Genomic DNA, 17,712 nt, shown 5'->3' on the forward strand with positions numbered 1-17,712 from the left:
CGCTTAGAGTACCTGCAACTCCTCATCTTGAGTGCCTTTTACCTCCCCTTAGCCATAGTCTGAGCAATCAATTATGTTTAGCCAAGATTAGGTTTCTGCTGCCAACCCCAATTAAACTGTTTGTAATGCAAACTTCCTTCTTTTGCTTTTAAAAGCCCCTGCCTTTTAGTCCCTGGAGGGACACTATTTGGGTTGCTACTAAATCTGTGTCCCCTGAATTGTAATTATTTGATCCCAAATGAACACCTCCCTGTCTCTCATTTTGGTTCTTTATATTCAGGTTAACGTACATGCTGTCAGAAGTGGGATCTGAAGCGATCTCACCTTCGTGGACCAGTGTCCCCCAGGAACTGGGTATGGTACCTACACGAGCCCCTTGTGCTCACCGTTTCCACAGATGGCTGACTCTTCCCATGGTGAGTCTTCTCAGCTTCTGATCTCCCTCCACTTGGTCCTAGTGCCTTTTTGGGGGATCAGGGCTGACTGCCCAGGAGTGACTGCAAAAGAGCCTGCTTTTCCAGCCCACCGTCACTGCCACAGGAGGGGCTGCCTGGCGGGGTTCTCCCTGGGCAGTGAGGACAGCGAGCACTCTAAATTGAGGGAGTTTCCTATCGAATTTCCCTATTCTTGTTCACATGCTTTTCTTTACCACTGGAGTTTCATTTTCTAAAGTTTTCTGAGAAGTTCCTTCCTCAGGAACTCCACCTGTTTTCCATTTAAGAACTATGGGCCTTGCCCTTGGAAATTTCTGTCTCAGTGGACTGATAACACCAAAGATGATTTAAAACTACAATGGCCACAGTGGGGCTCTTCTTAAGTCCCTAAACTTATTTTTCTGTGTAATAAACTTGAAAACCGTGGAACAAGTTGAATGAAACGCTTACTTTATTTGGTATTCAGAAGCTTCTAAACTAGTCCAGGACTCCAAAATTGCTTCCCTCCAAGACACAAATTCTAAACTCACTAAAAAGAGTTCTCAGTTTCAAAAGACTCAGAACACTTCCCTGTCACCCACTCCTGCTCCTTGTCCCCTCCTGCTTCTCAAACCTGTCCTGCGCTCCTCCTCTCCCTCTTCCCTTTCCCTTCCCTGGCTGAACCCCCTTGTCATTCCCAAGACACCTAAGCTTCCCTCAGTCCTCCAGCCCCAACTTCTCCTACTTAACCCATTCAAATCCCTTTAAGACTCAACAACAAGGGTACCCACTTAAATATAACTTAGGCACCTTGGACTAAACCAGAATTGAGGGCTACAGCCAAGGAACTTCCCAAAGTTACTGAAGACCCTCACAGTTTGGCAGAAGAATTTAACATTGTGAAATTCCATGAGCCTGGGTTTTCTGATCTTTATCAACCAATTCACACACTTGTGGGAGAAGCTCAGGCCCAACACTGGAGGGCTAAAGCTGGCTACAATCATCTTTTAGAGGACTTTCCACAGACCCTGCCAGCTGACAGCTCTAAAGCCCAAGAAAGAGCAAAAACGTTATATAAGGCCTTCCCAAAACCTGTTGACTGGAATAAAATTGAGGCATGCACACAAGGTCTGATGAACCTGTGCATGACTATTACAACAGGCTCAAAATTATTTTTAAGGAACAGTCTGGACTCCCTTTAGACAGAGTCCAGCAAGGTGGCCTTTAATTCCATGTTCCTAAATGGCTTAGAGGAAGATCTTGCACTTCTGGTGAAGTGAGCACAACTTAATTGGGAAACCATGGCAACTCCTGATTTGGTTAATTTGGCAAACCAATTAGCCCAGACTATCCAAAAATCCCATAAAGGAAAGGCCACTAAAATTGCAAATTTACAGCTTCAACAACTATCAGCCTCACCCCAGAGGCCTCAACAAACTAAAGTCTTTAAACTCCAAAAATGTTTGCCATTTTTGCAAGAAATCTGGCCACTGGAAAAAGGATTGTCTTAAACTAAAACACTCTAAATAATCTTCCAATGTTAAGCCTTCAGCTCCTCCTATGGACTAAAGCTGCTCCAGGACAAAGGAGGTTTTTCCAGTCCTCCCCCTTAATCACCTGAGTAAAAGTTCCTTTATGATCAGAATGAGGTCATTCTTGTCTTAACTGATACTGGAGCCACACTTTCCACGCTCAACCCCGCCAGCCTCAAACCATCCCTTCCTTCGAGCACCAAGAAAATTCCAGTGGTGGGAGTAGCTAATAAACCCCTTACAACTTATAAACCCCTTTCCAGTTGGACCCCCTCCAGGACAGCCCTTCCTTCCTACTGGTCACTTCTGCTCCTGCCAACTTACTGGGACGAGACTTTTTAGAAAAATATCACGCTGCCATCTCTTTTTCTCAAAAGGGGTTAACAATTCTTGAAACAGAGAATAACAACTCCGAGAACCTAGCCCTTTTGAGGAAGCTCCTAAAAACCTTTGGGCAAAATCCAGAACAGATACTGGGAAGATTCACTGCGCCCCCCCCCCCCCCCGCCCCGGTAAAAATTCAGATTGATCCTAATAAACCTCTCCCAAACATTAGATGATACCCTTTAAATCCTGAAGCCCTTGCAGGAATTAAACTAATCATAGAGGAACCGAGTTCAGGGCCTCACCGTTCCCTGTACCAGCCCTTGTAACATGCCCATCCTCCCTGTAAAAAAACCTCATGGACAAGGATGGAGGCTCATACAAGATGTCAGGGCTATTAATAATATTGTCACTCCTCAACAGCCTGTTGTTTGCAATCTGCATACTCTCCTAACCTCCATTCCCACAGGAAGCAGGCTCTTCGCTGTGATTGACGTGCAGAGTGCCCTCCACGGCATACCTGAAGATCCTGGAAGCCAACTTCTCTTTGCCTTCACTCGGGATGAGCAAGAATTTACCTGGAAGCTATGTCGCAGGGTTGCACAGAAAGTCCTACCTATTTTTTACAGATTTTGAAGGCAGATTTGGCAGATGTCCCAAGGGGTCAACTTGCCTGCGGTACGTGCACAATCTCCCTTGCTCCCCTTCTAAAGAAGCGTGTGCGCACAAGAGCCTCCACCTCCTTAAACCACCAACAGCTAAAGGGCACAAGGCGCCTAAGGGAAAACTCGGAGGTCTTCCAACCCAACCTAAATATGCAGACATTTAATCTCAAATCAGGGATTGCTCCTAGACCCTGACAGGCTTCAGTGCATTTTGAGTTTTCTCCAACCAGACTAAGAGACAACTGAGAGGATTTCTAGGCCTTGGAGGATATTGTAGAAATAGGATACCAAACTTTTCCCTAAAGCTCAATTTTTTGCCTGATTAAAGTCCAATGAGCCCAACCCCATACAAGGGAATGAAACTGCTCATAAGGCCTTTTGCCAACTAAAGGAAGGACTTCTCAGCCCATCTGTACTAGGACATCCAAATTATCAACTCCCTTTTTTTCCTTTTCAAACGTGAGAAGGAAGGAGATGACTTGGGTGTCCTCACTCAGAAACATGGAGGACTACATAGACCACTTGCTTACTATAGTCAACGACTGGATCCAGTAGCCAACAGTCTCCCCCCCTGAATGAGAGCAATATGCGATACAGCAGCCCTTACAAAATCAACAGAAAAAATTATTATGGGCTCACCCCTCAGTATCTGTGTTCCTCGTGCTGTGGCAGCCTTACTCAATTCTCATGACACTCAACATCTTTCTGCAAAGCAACTCACCTCCAATGAGATGCTGTTGTTAACTCCTCCCCACACTGCGCTCTCTCGCTGTAACAATCTTAACCCTGCAACACTCCTCTGCATTCTGACTCGACACCTCATGACAATTTAACTTTTGCCAACTACTGACACCTAGGGTCTATTTACAAGAACCGCCTGATACAAACACCAAGCTCTCACGGGTTACTAATGGTTCCTGTTTAAGAAATGATAAGGGGCCAACCCGGCGCAGCGGTTAAGTTCACACGTTCCACTTCTCGGGGTGCCCCGGTTCGGATCCCGGGTGCCGACATTGCATCACATGGCAAAAGTCATGCTGTGGTACACATGTATGGGCAGCTTATCTTCGACAAAGACGCTGAGGGCATATAATGGAGAAAAGAAAGTCTTTTCAACAAATGGTGCTGGGAAAACTGGAAAGCCACATGTAAAACAATGAAAATTGATCATTGTTTCTCACCATTCACCAAAATAAACTAAAAATGGGTCAAAGACCTAAAGGTGAGACCTGAAACCATAAGGCTTCTAGAAGAAAACGTAGGCAGTACACTCTTTGACATCAGTATTAAAAGGATCTTTTCAGACACCATGTCTTCTCAGAGAAGGGAAACAATAGAAAGAATAAACAAATGGGACTTCATCAGACTAAAGAGCTTCTTCAAGGCAAACGAAAACAGGATTGAAACAAAAAAACCCACTAACTGAGCAAAAATATTTGCAAGTCATATATCTGACAAAGGCTTAATATCCATAATATATAAAGAACTCTCACAAGTCAACAACAAAAAATCAAACAACCCAATCAAAAAATGGGCTGGAGACATGAACAGACGTTTCTCCAAAGAAGATATACAGATGGCCAATAGGCACATGAAAAGATGTTCATCATTGCTGATCATCAGAGAAATGCAAATCAAAACTACACTAAGATATCACCTTACACCCATTAGAATGACAAAAATATCTAAAACTAATAGTAACAAATGTTGGAGAGGTTGTGGAGAAAAAGGAACCCTCATATGCTGCTGGTGGGAATGCAAACTGGTGCAGCCACTATGGAAAACAGTATGGAGATTCCTCAAAAAATTAAAAATAGAACTACCACACGACCTAGCTATTCCACTACTGGGTATCTATCCAAAGAGCTTGAAGTCAGCAATTCCAAAAGCCCTATGCACCCCAATGTTCACTGCAGCATTATTTACAATAGCCAAGACATGGAAGCAACCTAAGTGCCCAACAACAGATGAATGGATAAAGAAGATGTGGTATATATATACAATGGAGTACTACTCAGCTGTAAAACAGAACAAAATCGTCCCATTTACAACAACATGGATGGACCTTGAGGGAATTATGTTAGGTGAAATAAGCCAGTTAGAGAAGGACAATCTCTGTATGACTCCACTCATATGAGGAATTTAAAAATGCAGACAAAGAGAACAGATTAGTGGCTACCAGGGGAAAGGTGGGGTGGTGGGTGGGCACAAAGGGTGAAGGGGTGCACCTACAACACGACTGACAAACAATAATGTACAACTAAAACTTCACAAGATTGTAACCTATCATTAACTCAATAAATAAATAAAAAAAAGCCATGCTGTGGTAGACGTCCCGCATATAAAGTAGAGGAAGATGGGCACGGATGTTAGCTCAGGGCCAGTCTTCCTCAGCAAAAAGAGGAAGACTGGCAAGTTAGCTCAGGGCTATTCTTCCTCAAAAAAAATAAAAATAAAAATAAAAATAAATGATAAAGGAAAATATTGCACTGGATATGCTATTACAACTCCTTTCGAAGTGATCGAAGCAAGTCCGCTGCTGACAGTCACTTCACCTCAGCAAGCTGAACCACATCCCTTGACTAGAGCTTGTACTTTAGCAAAAGGAAAAACTGCAAACATTTATACAGATAGTCGTTATGACTTTGGGGTCACATTCATGTTTTCAGTATGAGAGGATTTCTAACCTCTGGAGGATGCCAAATTAAAAATGGGTCATTTGTTAATGAATTACTAGAATTGATCCAACTTCCACGGGCACTAGCTATCATTAAGGTGCCTGGGCATTCAAAGTCAATTTCAGATGAAGTTAAAGGAAATAATTTGGCTGATTAGGCCACAACGACAGCTGCCCTATACTCAAGAGCCACCAAGTCTGATGCAAAGACAGCCAATTTTGACTATATTCCAAAAGAGGATCTAACAGAAATGACCAAAGATGCCCAATCCAAGGTATTGCCTAAAGAAAGGCTTTATTAGACAGGTAATGGTTGTATTCTAAGCCCATTAACCAATTTATGGTACGGCCCAAACAAAAAACCTGTCTTGCCAGAGTCCACGAAAAGACCTCGATGGAAATGACCCATCAGATGACCCACTGGGCAGGAAATAAACTTACAAGTTTCATGAAACAATACTGGTGGGAAAACATTTCTAAAGCTGCCAAGGAGGCACAATTAACTTGCACTGTATGTTCCAAGTACAACCAAAGGAAGACTATCCAGACAGCTTCCAGACATTCTGACGTGTCTAATGGGCCTTTCGAGGTATGGCAAATGGATTTTATCCAGCCACCTCCTTACCAAGGCCATAAATTTGTTCTTACTATGGTTTGCATGTTTCTCACTGGGTTGAAGCATTCCCTTGTCGATGGGCTACCGCTTGGGCAGTTGCAAAAACGTTATTACAAAAGATTATACCCACCTGGGATGCACCCTCAAAACTACATAGTGACCAAGGAATGCATTTTACTGGCCATGTTATAAAACAGGTATGTGAAGTGTGGCCTGTTTTACAGCATTATCATTGTGTTTATCACCCTCAGTCCTCTGGACTGGTTGAAAGAACAAATGGCATTATTAAGACTCAATTGGCAAAATTTATGGAAATCTTGAACGTGGCTTGGACTAAAGCACTTCTGCTGTCCCTTTTGAAGCTGAGAGCTACCCTCTTTGGGAAACACAAGCCGTCACCATTTGCAATAATTATGGCTGACCTATGCACTTGGCACTCTCTGCTCTTGATATTCAATTAATTAAAGGAGACAGGCTTTAAAACTGCAAAGGAATAATCAGAGCCTTAGATAAAAACCAAGCCTTGGCAGAGCAACCTTCCCACAGTGAGTTCCCAGGAAACGAAGACAACAAACTTCACAACCTACAGGCAGGTGATTTTGTCTACTGGAAACTACATCTTCAAAAGGATTCTTTACAACCTAGATGGAAAAGGACCATATCACCTACTCTCAACTAATTCTTGTGCTGTAAAACTTAAAGGTCCTGATTCTTGGATTCATGTTTCTCATTTAAATAAGGCTCCAAAACGCAACAGGATTTCTGAACCAACAGGAGAATTAAGAATATAGTTAATTAGGACATGAAGCACACAGCATCTGACGTTGACAGCTTTCCCAAGACTCAGGACCGGGCCAGTATATACATACACACCACTCTAACATTATTACTGATCCTCTTTATAATAAACATACTCTATCACACTGATAAACGTATTGAGCCTGATGATAATAATTCAACATTCTTGCTAAGAAAGACTCACTCATTTAGCTGGTGGTTTCAGAATATCACTTAGCAACTTCCTTATGAGGTCCAAGATGGCGAAGAATCAGCACTTTGTCAGAATCTCTTTAATCTTAGCTGAAGTTTTTACCTTCTCTGAGGGTATTTCTGTTGGCAAATGGGAAGATAATATTCTAGTGAACTATTCCCAAACTATAGCAATTGGGGGAAATCTCTCCAAGTGCTGGATATGTCTCCAAAGGCCACAGTCACCCAGAAGAAAGGACCCCCAGTTACACTTGTCAGCGATTTCTCCTGGGTCCCCAATGCTACGGTGGATTTTAAGCGCCCAGCCCTTAAAACTGCCTATAGAGTAAAACTATTTGATCGAGTATCTCCACCTTGTTTCTGGTTGACGCCTCCACAAAACATCTCCCGAAAGCCCTGTTCCTCCACTGTCCAACCACCCAGACCCTCATGCTTTTTCCTTCATCTCCAGGATCAGGTAAATGGCTGACCAAAATCTGCAAGAAATGTAATCTCACTCTTCTATGTCAAGCCTTTTGTCAAAACAGGCCCAGATAGTTGTTAGCTAGGCCCTTAATGAGCTGTAATGGCCACACTGATCCTCAGCTAGAACATATTCCTAAACTCATACCTGCCAATAAATATATAAAAAACTGCTCTCCTGTGCCCCTTCTGGGTACACCTCTGCATGTGATTACAACGGGGAACCACGGGCTTGCGAATGTCTAGACAACTGGCGTGCGGCAGGACAATGCCTTTTAGGATACCATCGTATTCCTTTTCAAGTTCTTGTAAAAGAAAAAAGCCCAACTGCAATCTCCTAGGTCTAGATGAGACCTGGCAATCCCCTTTTTGCACTCCATCTACTCTGCATTGATTACCACTGCCAAAGGATCTGTCCTTTGGATTGGTGTAGTCCATAATGATCTGTTGATAAAAAATTTATCCCTAACCATAGCTAAACTGGCAAATTCTACCATTGGAGCCTTGGTTCAACAACGACCCCTGGATCCCCTAGCGAGGAGTGTACTAGATAATTGACTAGCACTCGACTGTCTCCTTGCAGAACTGGGTGGCATCTGTGTGTAGCCAACACTTCCTGCTATATGTATCTGGGTCAACTCTCTAGTGAAAAGTTAGAACTCAGAAAAATTAGAAAAATAGCACAAGGACCTCTCTGGTCCAACATCTTTTAAGGACACCCTCCGGTTTCCTATTGATGTTTTCAGTGGGCTTCCTTCAGGTATAGGTAGGTGCTTGGATAGAAGATAGGGACCTCAAATACTGTTAATGATTATGATCGGAATTTTGCTATGTGTACTTGTATTTAAACTTCTTATGCTACTACTTACTCAGATCTGCTCCAGAACTTCTACAGATACCAAGATTATGGTCACTCAAAGTACCGAAATGACAGAAATGGCTTATTCACCTGAACTTTCAGGATGAAAATTCCCAGCCCAGGAAACTGCCTAACAGTCATTTCCTGACTGCCTCTTGCGGATCAAATGTGGCCCAACCCTCATGACACTGACTCCTTGGAATCACCATGGGGGAAAAGGAGGAAAAAAATTCCCCCCAATGTGAGACATGACTTTCTGGGACAGGCCCATTCTAGCAACATAGGACTAAACAAATCTACGGTTCATCAGCAATGCTTTCAGAAAGATCTTGATCAAAAGGCGAAAACGTGAAATGTGAAACAAAACTGAGCCACTAACGTCTAAGGGTTTTAAAATGGAGCTGGCTGGCCATTAAGGAAATGGGTCTTATGCATGTCCTCACGGAGCAGAACATGAACTTCCGAACTGAGACAAGACACAAATACTCTGAGAACACTGTGAGAAACTTGCAACTCATCACCATGATGGACTTTTACCTTCCTTTAGCCAGTCTTAGCAATCAATTAAATTTAGCCAAGATTAGCTTTCGGTCACCAACCCCAATTAACATTCTTTGTAATGCAAACTCCCCTCTTTTGCCTTTAAAAGCCCCTGCCTCTGCCTCCCTAGCAGGACACTATGTGGATTGCTACCCAAATCTGTACACAACAAATTTCAATTCTTTCATCCCAAAATAAACACGCCTCTCTGCCTCTCATTTTGGCTTTATTTTCAGGTCAACAGCGTTATGTTAAGTGAAATAAGTCAGGGAAAGACAAATACTCTGCAATCTCACTTATATACAGAATCTAAAACAAAAAGGAAAAAGAAAAAACCAAACTCGCAGAAAAAGAAATCAAATTTGTGGTTATCAGAGGCACGGGGTGGGGTAGGAGGAACTGGAGGACGGTGGTCAAAAGGTGCAAACTTCCAGTTATAAGCTAAACAAGGACTAGGGATGTAAGGTACAACACGATGGCTATAGTTAATACTGTTGTATACACAAAAGTTACTAAGAGAGTAAATCCTAAGAGTTATCGTTACAAAGAAAAAAAGCCTTTTTGCTTTTTTGTATCTGTATGAGATGATGGCTATTCACTAAACTTATTGTGGTAATCATTTCACGATATATGTAAATCAAATCATTATGCTGTACACTTTAAACGTATACAGTGCTACATGTCAATTATATCTTAATAAAATGGGGGGTGAAGAATGAGAAGGAAAAATAATAATAAATATAAATGTATCAAGATATCACTTTTCACCCAATATGCTGGCGAAAATTTTGAAGTTTGATGATACAGAGCAAGCATGTAGGGAAAAATAATTCTCATCACTGTTTGTAGAAAAATCAATTTATACAACCTTTCTGGAGACCAATTAAGCAATACCCACCGAAGTATTAACTGACCATCGCCTCTGACCCAGTAATTCCATTTCTGGGAATTTCATCATATAGATACACAATTAGATAACAATGCTCATTGCTGCATTCAGAGACCACAAAACACATCTCCATGTTGGCAATTCTAGTGAAAATCATAATTTTGTCAGAAACAATACCATTTTGCATTTATATCGTAACTCTACAAAGTGCTTTCACAACCCTATGAGGCAGCACTTTTCATTTCACTTTGCAATGAAGAATCTGAAGCGTGAAGAATCTGAAGCTTGAGGAATCCAAGACTCACCTGCCAGGTCCCACAGCCTGGCAACAGCAGAGTATACAGACCCGTACCAGATCCGCGAGACCATGGCTGCCACGGCCTCTACCCAGGCCCTCCATTCTGAGGGAATCCCCCAGCCAAGTTCAGGTTGCTCCCCTGGTCAGAGGAGATGAGTAGTGGCCATTAAAAATCATTAGAAGACTTAACATTCAAATATATCGGACATAGACTGGATTTTGTAAAGCAGTGGTTTAAACATTTTAAAGAAAGGCTCTCAAGCATTTCCCCCCCAAAATATTTATTATTTGGCTGTCTTAGATATTCAGCTAAAAATATAAAAGTTGACCTTGCACTGCAAAAGTGGACATTCATAAATCTTCAACATATATTAATTAATCTCTTGCACATTTCAAAAATCTTTTTTCATAAAATTTCCTTTAGTTTTGGGACTTCTTAAACAATTAACACCAGAAGAAACAAAATAACTCTTAAAGGGGTTAAGTACTTATGAAAACTTTCCTTTGTATGTAACTAGTATTTTTTTTTCCATCCACTTATGTAAATGAAAAACACCCCATACAGACCACCAGTCCCTCTCAGAAATGCCACTACAAGGCACCATTTTTACAAAACGTTACACTGCCCTACTTTTGAACATGACGGGACGTTTGAGTTAACTCATTTGCTTAAGAAGAGCAGCTTCGTTTTGCAGCAACATTGTCAAAATGTTTATTTAGTCAAAATGTGGAGAATAACAAAACTAGGTACATAGTTTTAAACATAAAGAGGGTAAAGATCCATTTTTGTCTGACTTGCATTTTGGAAAACTTTTGCTCCACAGAGGCTTACAAAATATCCTGAAAATACGAAGCAACAAAAGCCAAGATTTATCCACCATGGACTTAATCTCTGGAGAGTTCACCTTGACTCCTGGCTCCAGGCTATATTCATACTCTCACTCCCTAGCCCAGACCCGCTCCCCTGACCCCTCACAGACAAGACACAGGAGAATCCCCCACTTATAAACTGCATCCAAGCCCCTCTTGGCTTTTTGGCCCTTCTGCAATTGCACTGACCTGATTGGAACTGACTTCTCGTGTTCCATTCAAAACCTTCCGTGAAAATTCTCCTTCCTCCAATGGAAGAGAGCCTTCTTCCTCTGCAGTCACCTGCCGGGTGGAGCCCCTGGCCCCCAGGCTCCTCCTGAAGGACTGCCACTTGTGGACAGACAGCAGGGTCACCTGTGGATCACTCAGAGTCGCCAGGAAGGACTGCTCAGGGCTCCCAGGGGTCTCACCCCCAGTTTTCTCCATTGCTGCATCCAGTCACGCCTTCACCCCCAATAAAGCAGCTCCCCTTTACTGGACTACTTGGTCACGTTAGAAGAAAATGCTTCAAAAGCATCCTCCTAACCAGCAGGGAGAAGGCACTTTCTGTACTCAGTCTTGCAAGTTCCCCTTGGCTCCTGAGACAGCCCGGGAGAGGCTGCCAGCCAAGTCTTCAGTCCAGCAGCAAGCTTTGCAAACTTGGGCAGGCTGCACACCGCTGTATATATATTTGCTCTTGTTTATCTACACCCTTCCAACCAATTGGCACCCTCTCACTCAACACACTGCATTCAGCACTGAGAATCTTTGCACACGGCCTATGCATGCCCTCACCCAGTGCTGCCGGGACACCGGGCCAGCATGTACAGGAGTCCAGGGCAGAATCATCTCCCAAAGCTTAGCACAGTTTCCTTTTGACCATGGACACGCCTAGAAACCCAGCTCAGAGGCAGGGGAGAAACGCCACTTCCTTTGATTACCAAACTTCGGGTGCCTTCTTGGAATAACTTCTGCTGCCTCTTCCATAGCTCCAACGCGGGCGGTGCGCAGAACACAAGGGGAGAGAAGTATTTTCTAGGCAACATGACTTGCATTTTCAAGAAGGTGTAAGAAAGTTTCATGTTTCCTGCAGCTTTGTTTTCCCTGGGACCAATGGCTTGACTTCAGGAAGAACAGACTGGAAACTCACTGGATAACAAGGCTCATTGGTTTTTAACATGTGGCAGAAAAGCCAGGAACTGATGCAAGATTCAGGCTTCTCAGGCTACCTACTGTGCCGCGGGAGGATTAAGAGACGGAGACACACGACAGTGTGGTAATCCAGCAGCCTCCAGCTCTGTCAGGCAGCACTGCCTCCCTCCCAGCCCCAGCCCCACTCCCAGCCGCTCAGAGATGAGGAAGGAGGCCACCTCAGGCCCCATGGGAGGAACAGCTCCGCCAGCCACTAATCCTGGCAGCACCTCCACACCTGCAAGTGTGTGTGTAGTGTCCACACTGCGGACTGAATCGAGCAGGTCAGAAAGACAGTCACTCTGTGTCCTTCTGCATTACTCCCCCAGGCTGAATGTGCTGCTGGAGGGGGACGGGCCACAGGGACACGCACCCAATGAGGGCATTCAGAACCCATCCCCTTCTGCTCAAGTCACAGAGAATTCTGCCTCTTTATGGGTTGCCTACAATGACCCTTCCTCCCCCATTAAAACTGCCCCCGGGAACTCCTAACCAAGAGACCCGTTCTCTGTGAGGGAAGGCCACCTTACCACGGATCCATTCACCACAGGTCCTTCAAGACTCTTCGTTAGTCTTCTGCCTCTGATCACTCTGTGGGGATGTGACCACTCGTTTGCTTCTACTTCTGAAACACGCTCAGGGCAGCCAATCCCAAAATGTGTCTGGGTTGGCTTCTTACCTTCCACGTGCTCCGTCAAAAAAGAACCTGCCTCCATTTCCAAGAAATGCCATTCAAATCAGTGACCCAACAAGGAAAGGCCTGTTTGATGCTAAGGGCCTCGGGCCGCAACCCCATGCAGGAGCCAGCAGAGATGAGCTGGTATATCTCTGACTGCTTTCTTGTAATCACCCAGATCTTGCTTGCTTATCTATGGCATTCATGTTTCCTAGTAGGTTCTGTCAAGACCCATGTATGCCTGCTGACCGCCTCACGTTTCCAAAGGGCATCATGAGTGGGTTTTCCAGATACCTGAAGCTTCTCTCTTTAAGCACCATATTTTTAAAATTTTTTTGCCATTTTAGGTGGAAATCTTTGAAAATATGAGTTACTATCCATATTTCAACTTTTCCTTGGAGATATGGGATCATTATAAATATAAATGCTGCTTCTGTGCTGTAGCTCTGAATGGTTAATAAGGAAAGCATGTTGTCATCATACCTGAATAGTCTATGCTGTTAGCACCAGGACCTATGGAAAACTGAAATACTTTACTGTAAAATGCTTTGACTTCTCCTAAATGGTCACCCAGACTCAGAACACAGACAGAATAAGGAGGAGGGGCCAGGTTATAAAGGTCATGAAGTTGAGACGTTGTCCTGTGGATGGAGGAGAATCAGCAGGAGTTTTTAAGCAGAGAACTTACATGATTACATTTGTGATTTAGAAATAGTGCGGGCAGGCCCGAAAAGGAAGACTCAGAGGAGGGGGGAATATAGGGTTACATGGGGCAGAAAACATCACCGCCCAGTGAGATTAAACAAATGAGGAGGCCCTGCAGACTCAGCGATCAAGTGATCACAGGAGGCAGGCAGAGAGGACCTGAGGATGACTGCCATTTCCAGTTTGGCAGAGATGAGGAGGAACAGTCGGGGTGAGGGGAGCATGTCTGGGTGAAAACGGTGGATTCTCCTTTGTTCCCACAGCATCTAAGGACCCGAGAGACAGCCAGGGCATGAGCCACTTTCCCAGGCTAGAGAATCAAGTCCAAACTCCTCTTTCTGGCACTTTCCCCTTTCCTCACACCTGACCCCTAAGTTTCCACCCCCTCCCCACCTAATCTTCCTTATGCTTTAAGTCCTGCCTCTCCCTGCAGTGGCCTCCACCCACCCTATCAGGGCTCCCTCCTTCATCTGAATCCCAGTGATGCCAGTCCTGATATCAGCTCCCCTACATTGAACCCAGCATATATGGGGTTAAAACCAAATCCAGCTGTCTGCTACAACCAGCCAAGGTCGCCCACCTGCAAATTCCCTTATCATCCTCCTCCCTATAAGGAGCCTCCCAAGGCCAATCGCAGGCTGGTGGGAAAGCTCCGACCAGCAGGGCCACAGGCTCCCCACCGACTCTCTACAAGCAGCCACATTCCCCACAAACCTTTAGAACCCCCCACCTCCCCTCTTTTGGGGAGACAAGATAAAACGAGACAAATCTGAATGCTCACTCTTGTCTCCCGGCTGATGTCACCCAAAATAAAAACTGTTTCCTTGCCATAAGCCTGGCATTCCAGTTTTCATTTGGTCCCTCTTGTGTGGCGGGTAAAGAACCTGTTTGTAGGCGCTAACACAAGTATCACTACTGTCAATACCACAGGCTGGCAGGGACGGAAGCTGTATTACTAGAGGCCAAGTCTTCTCTCTCCACCGAGGCTGCACTCAGAGCAGCCCAAACGGTTCTGTTACTGATGCTCAGCATGCGCTCATCCCTGGGAAACACTGTAACCTCCTGGAAGAGAAGGTTCTCAAGTCTTATCATCCACAGACATAACATACTGATGAACAAATATCAGATGTTAAATACTCACTGAGCTGAACTACAGACAGGTAAGAATGTGCCTTCTACTTAGAATTTCATGGGGTTGTTTGTCCCTGTTATCACACTGCAAGGGCAAACGCCATCAGTACCTCCACTAGTCCTTCTAGAACTACAGGTCTCCAAGCGTCTCCCTGCATTAAATTATTTTGCCTCCCACATGTACAAATTTTATCAGCTATTTTCCAAAATAAAATTCACCTTGTTTATCTCCTACACACCTTCCTAGTCTCTGTGGGTCTTTTCTGTATAAAAATAAAAATCCCTTTGGTGTCCTAAACAATCCTGTTGCAACCTGAGAAGCCCAGGCCCAACAGCAGATGGGCTGCTCATGTTTCCACGAACCTCCAAGACAAAGGACTCAGTTTGGAGGAGGGGCATCTGGTTCAAATATTTCAGCACTTACAAAGGTTATCTGCTCAACCCATCCAGAGGCTCACACTGGGTGAGGTTTCTTAGAAAAAACACTGGGCCAGTCCTCCCAAGACAGGCAGAGGAGTTCCAAATCCTGTGATAGGACAGGATGATTGAACCTGACACTAAGCTGCACACTGGGAAGCAGTTGCCTGGAAGGTTCCCATACAGAGAACGTGAGCAGAACCAACAGCTCATCCTTCACAAGAGTGAAAAGTTAATAAATGAACACAATTTGAGCCTGAGAACCAAATCTTTAAGTGTTATGCGCAACAGGGGAAACAAGAGATATTTTCTGCTCTCAAGAATTTATTACCAAGTTAAGACAGAAGAATAGTAGAGGAGAATACTAAAGAATCAAAAACTCATTCGAACATTAGGTGCTGGGGATGAGGAAGGGGTTCCTGCAGGCTAGAGTTGCCCTGGAAGACCTGCCAGGGGAAGGATGGGGGCCATTCGAGGTCTGCTCGGCTGCTCCTCACGTCCCTGGGAACTGGTGATTTCCAGGACTGAAGCTGTTAGCTTGGCATGACTTTTACACTAGTTTATTAACAGGAAACAAAAAATAAACACCAACGCAAGCTCACTGGAGGGAGTGCTCTTAAATAAAACTGCACTTGGTTGAATAGCCTAGAGTGAACAAAATTACACTTCTTCTAAATTATAAAGAGACCAGACATGGCCAAAAAAAGAAACAGAGAGATTTAAGGAGGAAAGCCAGTGTTTTGATTCCACAGTTAACTATATGCACCTTTAACGTCCTTGGCTGTTCTCCTCATCTGATGCTCACCTGGCACAACTCCAACACTGGTTACCTCTAAGCTCCAACAGACTCCGGGTCTCTCTCCTCGAAGCTGAACAAGGATGAGACGAAACACCCCCAGGCTGGCTGGCCACGGTCTCATTCATGACCACTCACTTGGAGAAGGCCCTCCGTGCCATCAGCAGTCCAACTATAGCCTCCCAGTCCTCTTGTAGCGTGTACTTCAGGGTTACTGTAGATATTCAGTAAGAACGTGATTGCCTTTAAGCTATTTTCCTGTTTAACTTCAGGGGTGACAAGGATTTGTGAGCTTGTTTTGCAGAAGAAAGAGAACGCCTTCAGGGGAGTTGTGATCACCAGATAGCTGGCTCCCAGTTGCTATCTGATGCCCAGAAGTCAGACTGCCTCTGGAGTGAAAGGTTACCCCTTTGCTTCTCCCAAACTCCTCCTGCCAAGCTCCTTAGCTCCATAAAACCCCTGCTTTCTGCTCTTGTTAAGGTGGATTTGAGCCAACCCATGCTCCCACTTCTCATTTTGGCCAGTTTGAATAAACCTTTCTCTATCTTCAAGCACCAATGTCTCAGTGACTGGCTTACTGCACATCAAGCACAGGAACTTGAGATTAAGAGGTTCAGTATCAATTTTGGTGAGCCAGCCAGGAGTCTTATGCCCATGGCTGGACAGCCCTGGTAAGGGTTCAAGCGGTCAGTGGTCCCCAGCAGCTGCCTGGGCGTCTATGCCTGGGGGACTTGCCCTGCCGCTCCCTGCTTCCTGCCAGCATCAGCTCCCCTCGGTACAACGCTCGCTTGGAGTGGAGAAATGCATTGGACCTCAGTCTACTTTTTGTGCTTGTGTGGATGCGTCTATCTTGTATGTGAGTGCTTTCAGTTTTGTTTTTGCCAAGTGAGTCGCCATGACACGTGCGGTCATGAATTCCCTGCCTCTCCATTTGCACTCTGTGTGACTGAAAGGCAGGCCCCTTGTTTGGGACAGATCCAGAAGACTGTTGGACTTCACATTCTATTTTTGTCCTGCAGGTGTCAGATTTTGTCTCAGTGTGGGTGAGTTTGCATTGTGTGTCAGTAGGTTGTTTAAGTTTGTTGGTTTGATTGCAATGGGCATGTCCTCAGAGTTATCAGTAGCAGCAACAGAGTGGAGGTGAAGGTGGTGCAGAGAAGTCCAGGATGTGGTATAGGGTGGCCCAGTGCCCCCTGCCCCGTCACAGCAGCAGCAGTGGTCCCAGCCTCAGCAGCAGTGATGGTAGCAGGAGGGGTGGCGTGAGGGCAGGAGGGCACCCGGGTGCGGGGGCTCTGTGCTCAGCCCAGACCGGCTCAGCCCAGGGACCAGGAGCAGCAGTGGCGGCAGAAGTGCCCAGTCACTTCACTGGGGCTGGACAGTGAGATGAAGCAGGAGCCGGAAGAGCTGTTGGCATTATATCAGTACACCCAGGCTTCTAAGCCAGGGATGGTGCCCCCTTTCATTTCTAATTGGAAAGCACACTCTAGAGGATTCAGGGCTGACCCGGAGGAATTCATAAACCTGACAAAGGGCCTATTAACTACTCTCCTCACAGTGGAGGAAAAGTCAGCCATTCTGTTAAAAGCCAGGAAACATGCAGATAGTGGACATATCCCCGGGTCAGAAATTCGAGGGCCTACTGGGAGAGCTGTGCCGGAGACTGACCCTGGGTGGAATCTCAA

General features: G+C 44.9%; 1 protein-coding gene across 4 annotated transcripts in view; it reads right to left on the reverse strand.

Annotated features, from left to right (window-relative positions):
- ATP7B (ATPase copper transporting beta) overlaps nt 1-17,712 on the reverse strand; it is a 106,147-nt gene that overhangs the window by 63,282 nt on the left and 25,153 nt on the right. The window contains exon 1 of one of the 4 annotated variants that reach the window (XM_046665180.1): nt 11,325-11,557. The exons of 2 other annotated variants lie outside the window; for them this stretch is intronic. The gene's annotated coding sequence lies outside the window, so the exon portion shown is untranslated. Of the gene's footprint in view, nt 1-386; nt 516-11,324; nt 11,558-17,712 lie in introns of those variants that run through there. One more of the 4 variants, XM_046665178.1, reaches the window with a different exon arrangement.

The sequence above is a fragment of the Equus quagga genome, chromosome 6, assembly GCF_021613505.1.
Source record: "Equus quagga isolate Etosha38 chromosome 6, UCLA_HA_Equagga_1.0, whole genome shotgun sequence".
NCBI lineage: Eukaryota > Metazoa > Chordata > Mammalia > Perissodactyla > Equidae > Equus > Equus quagga.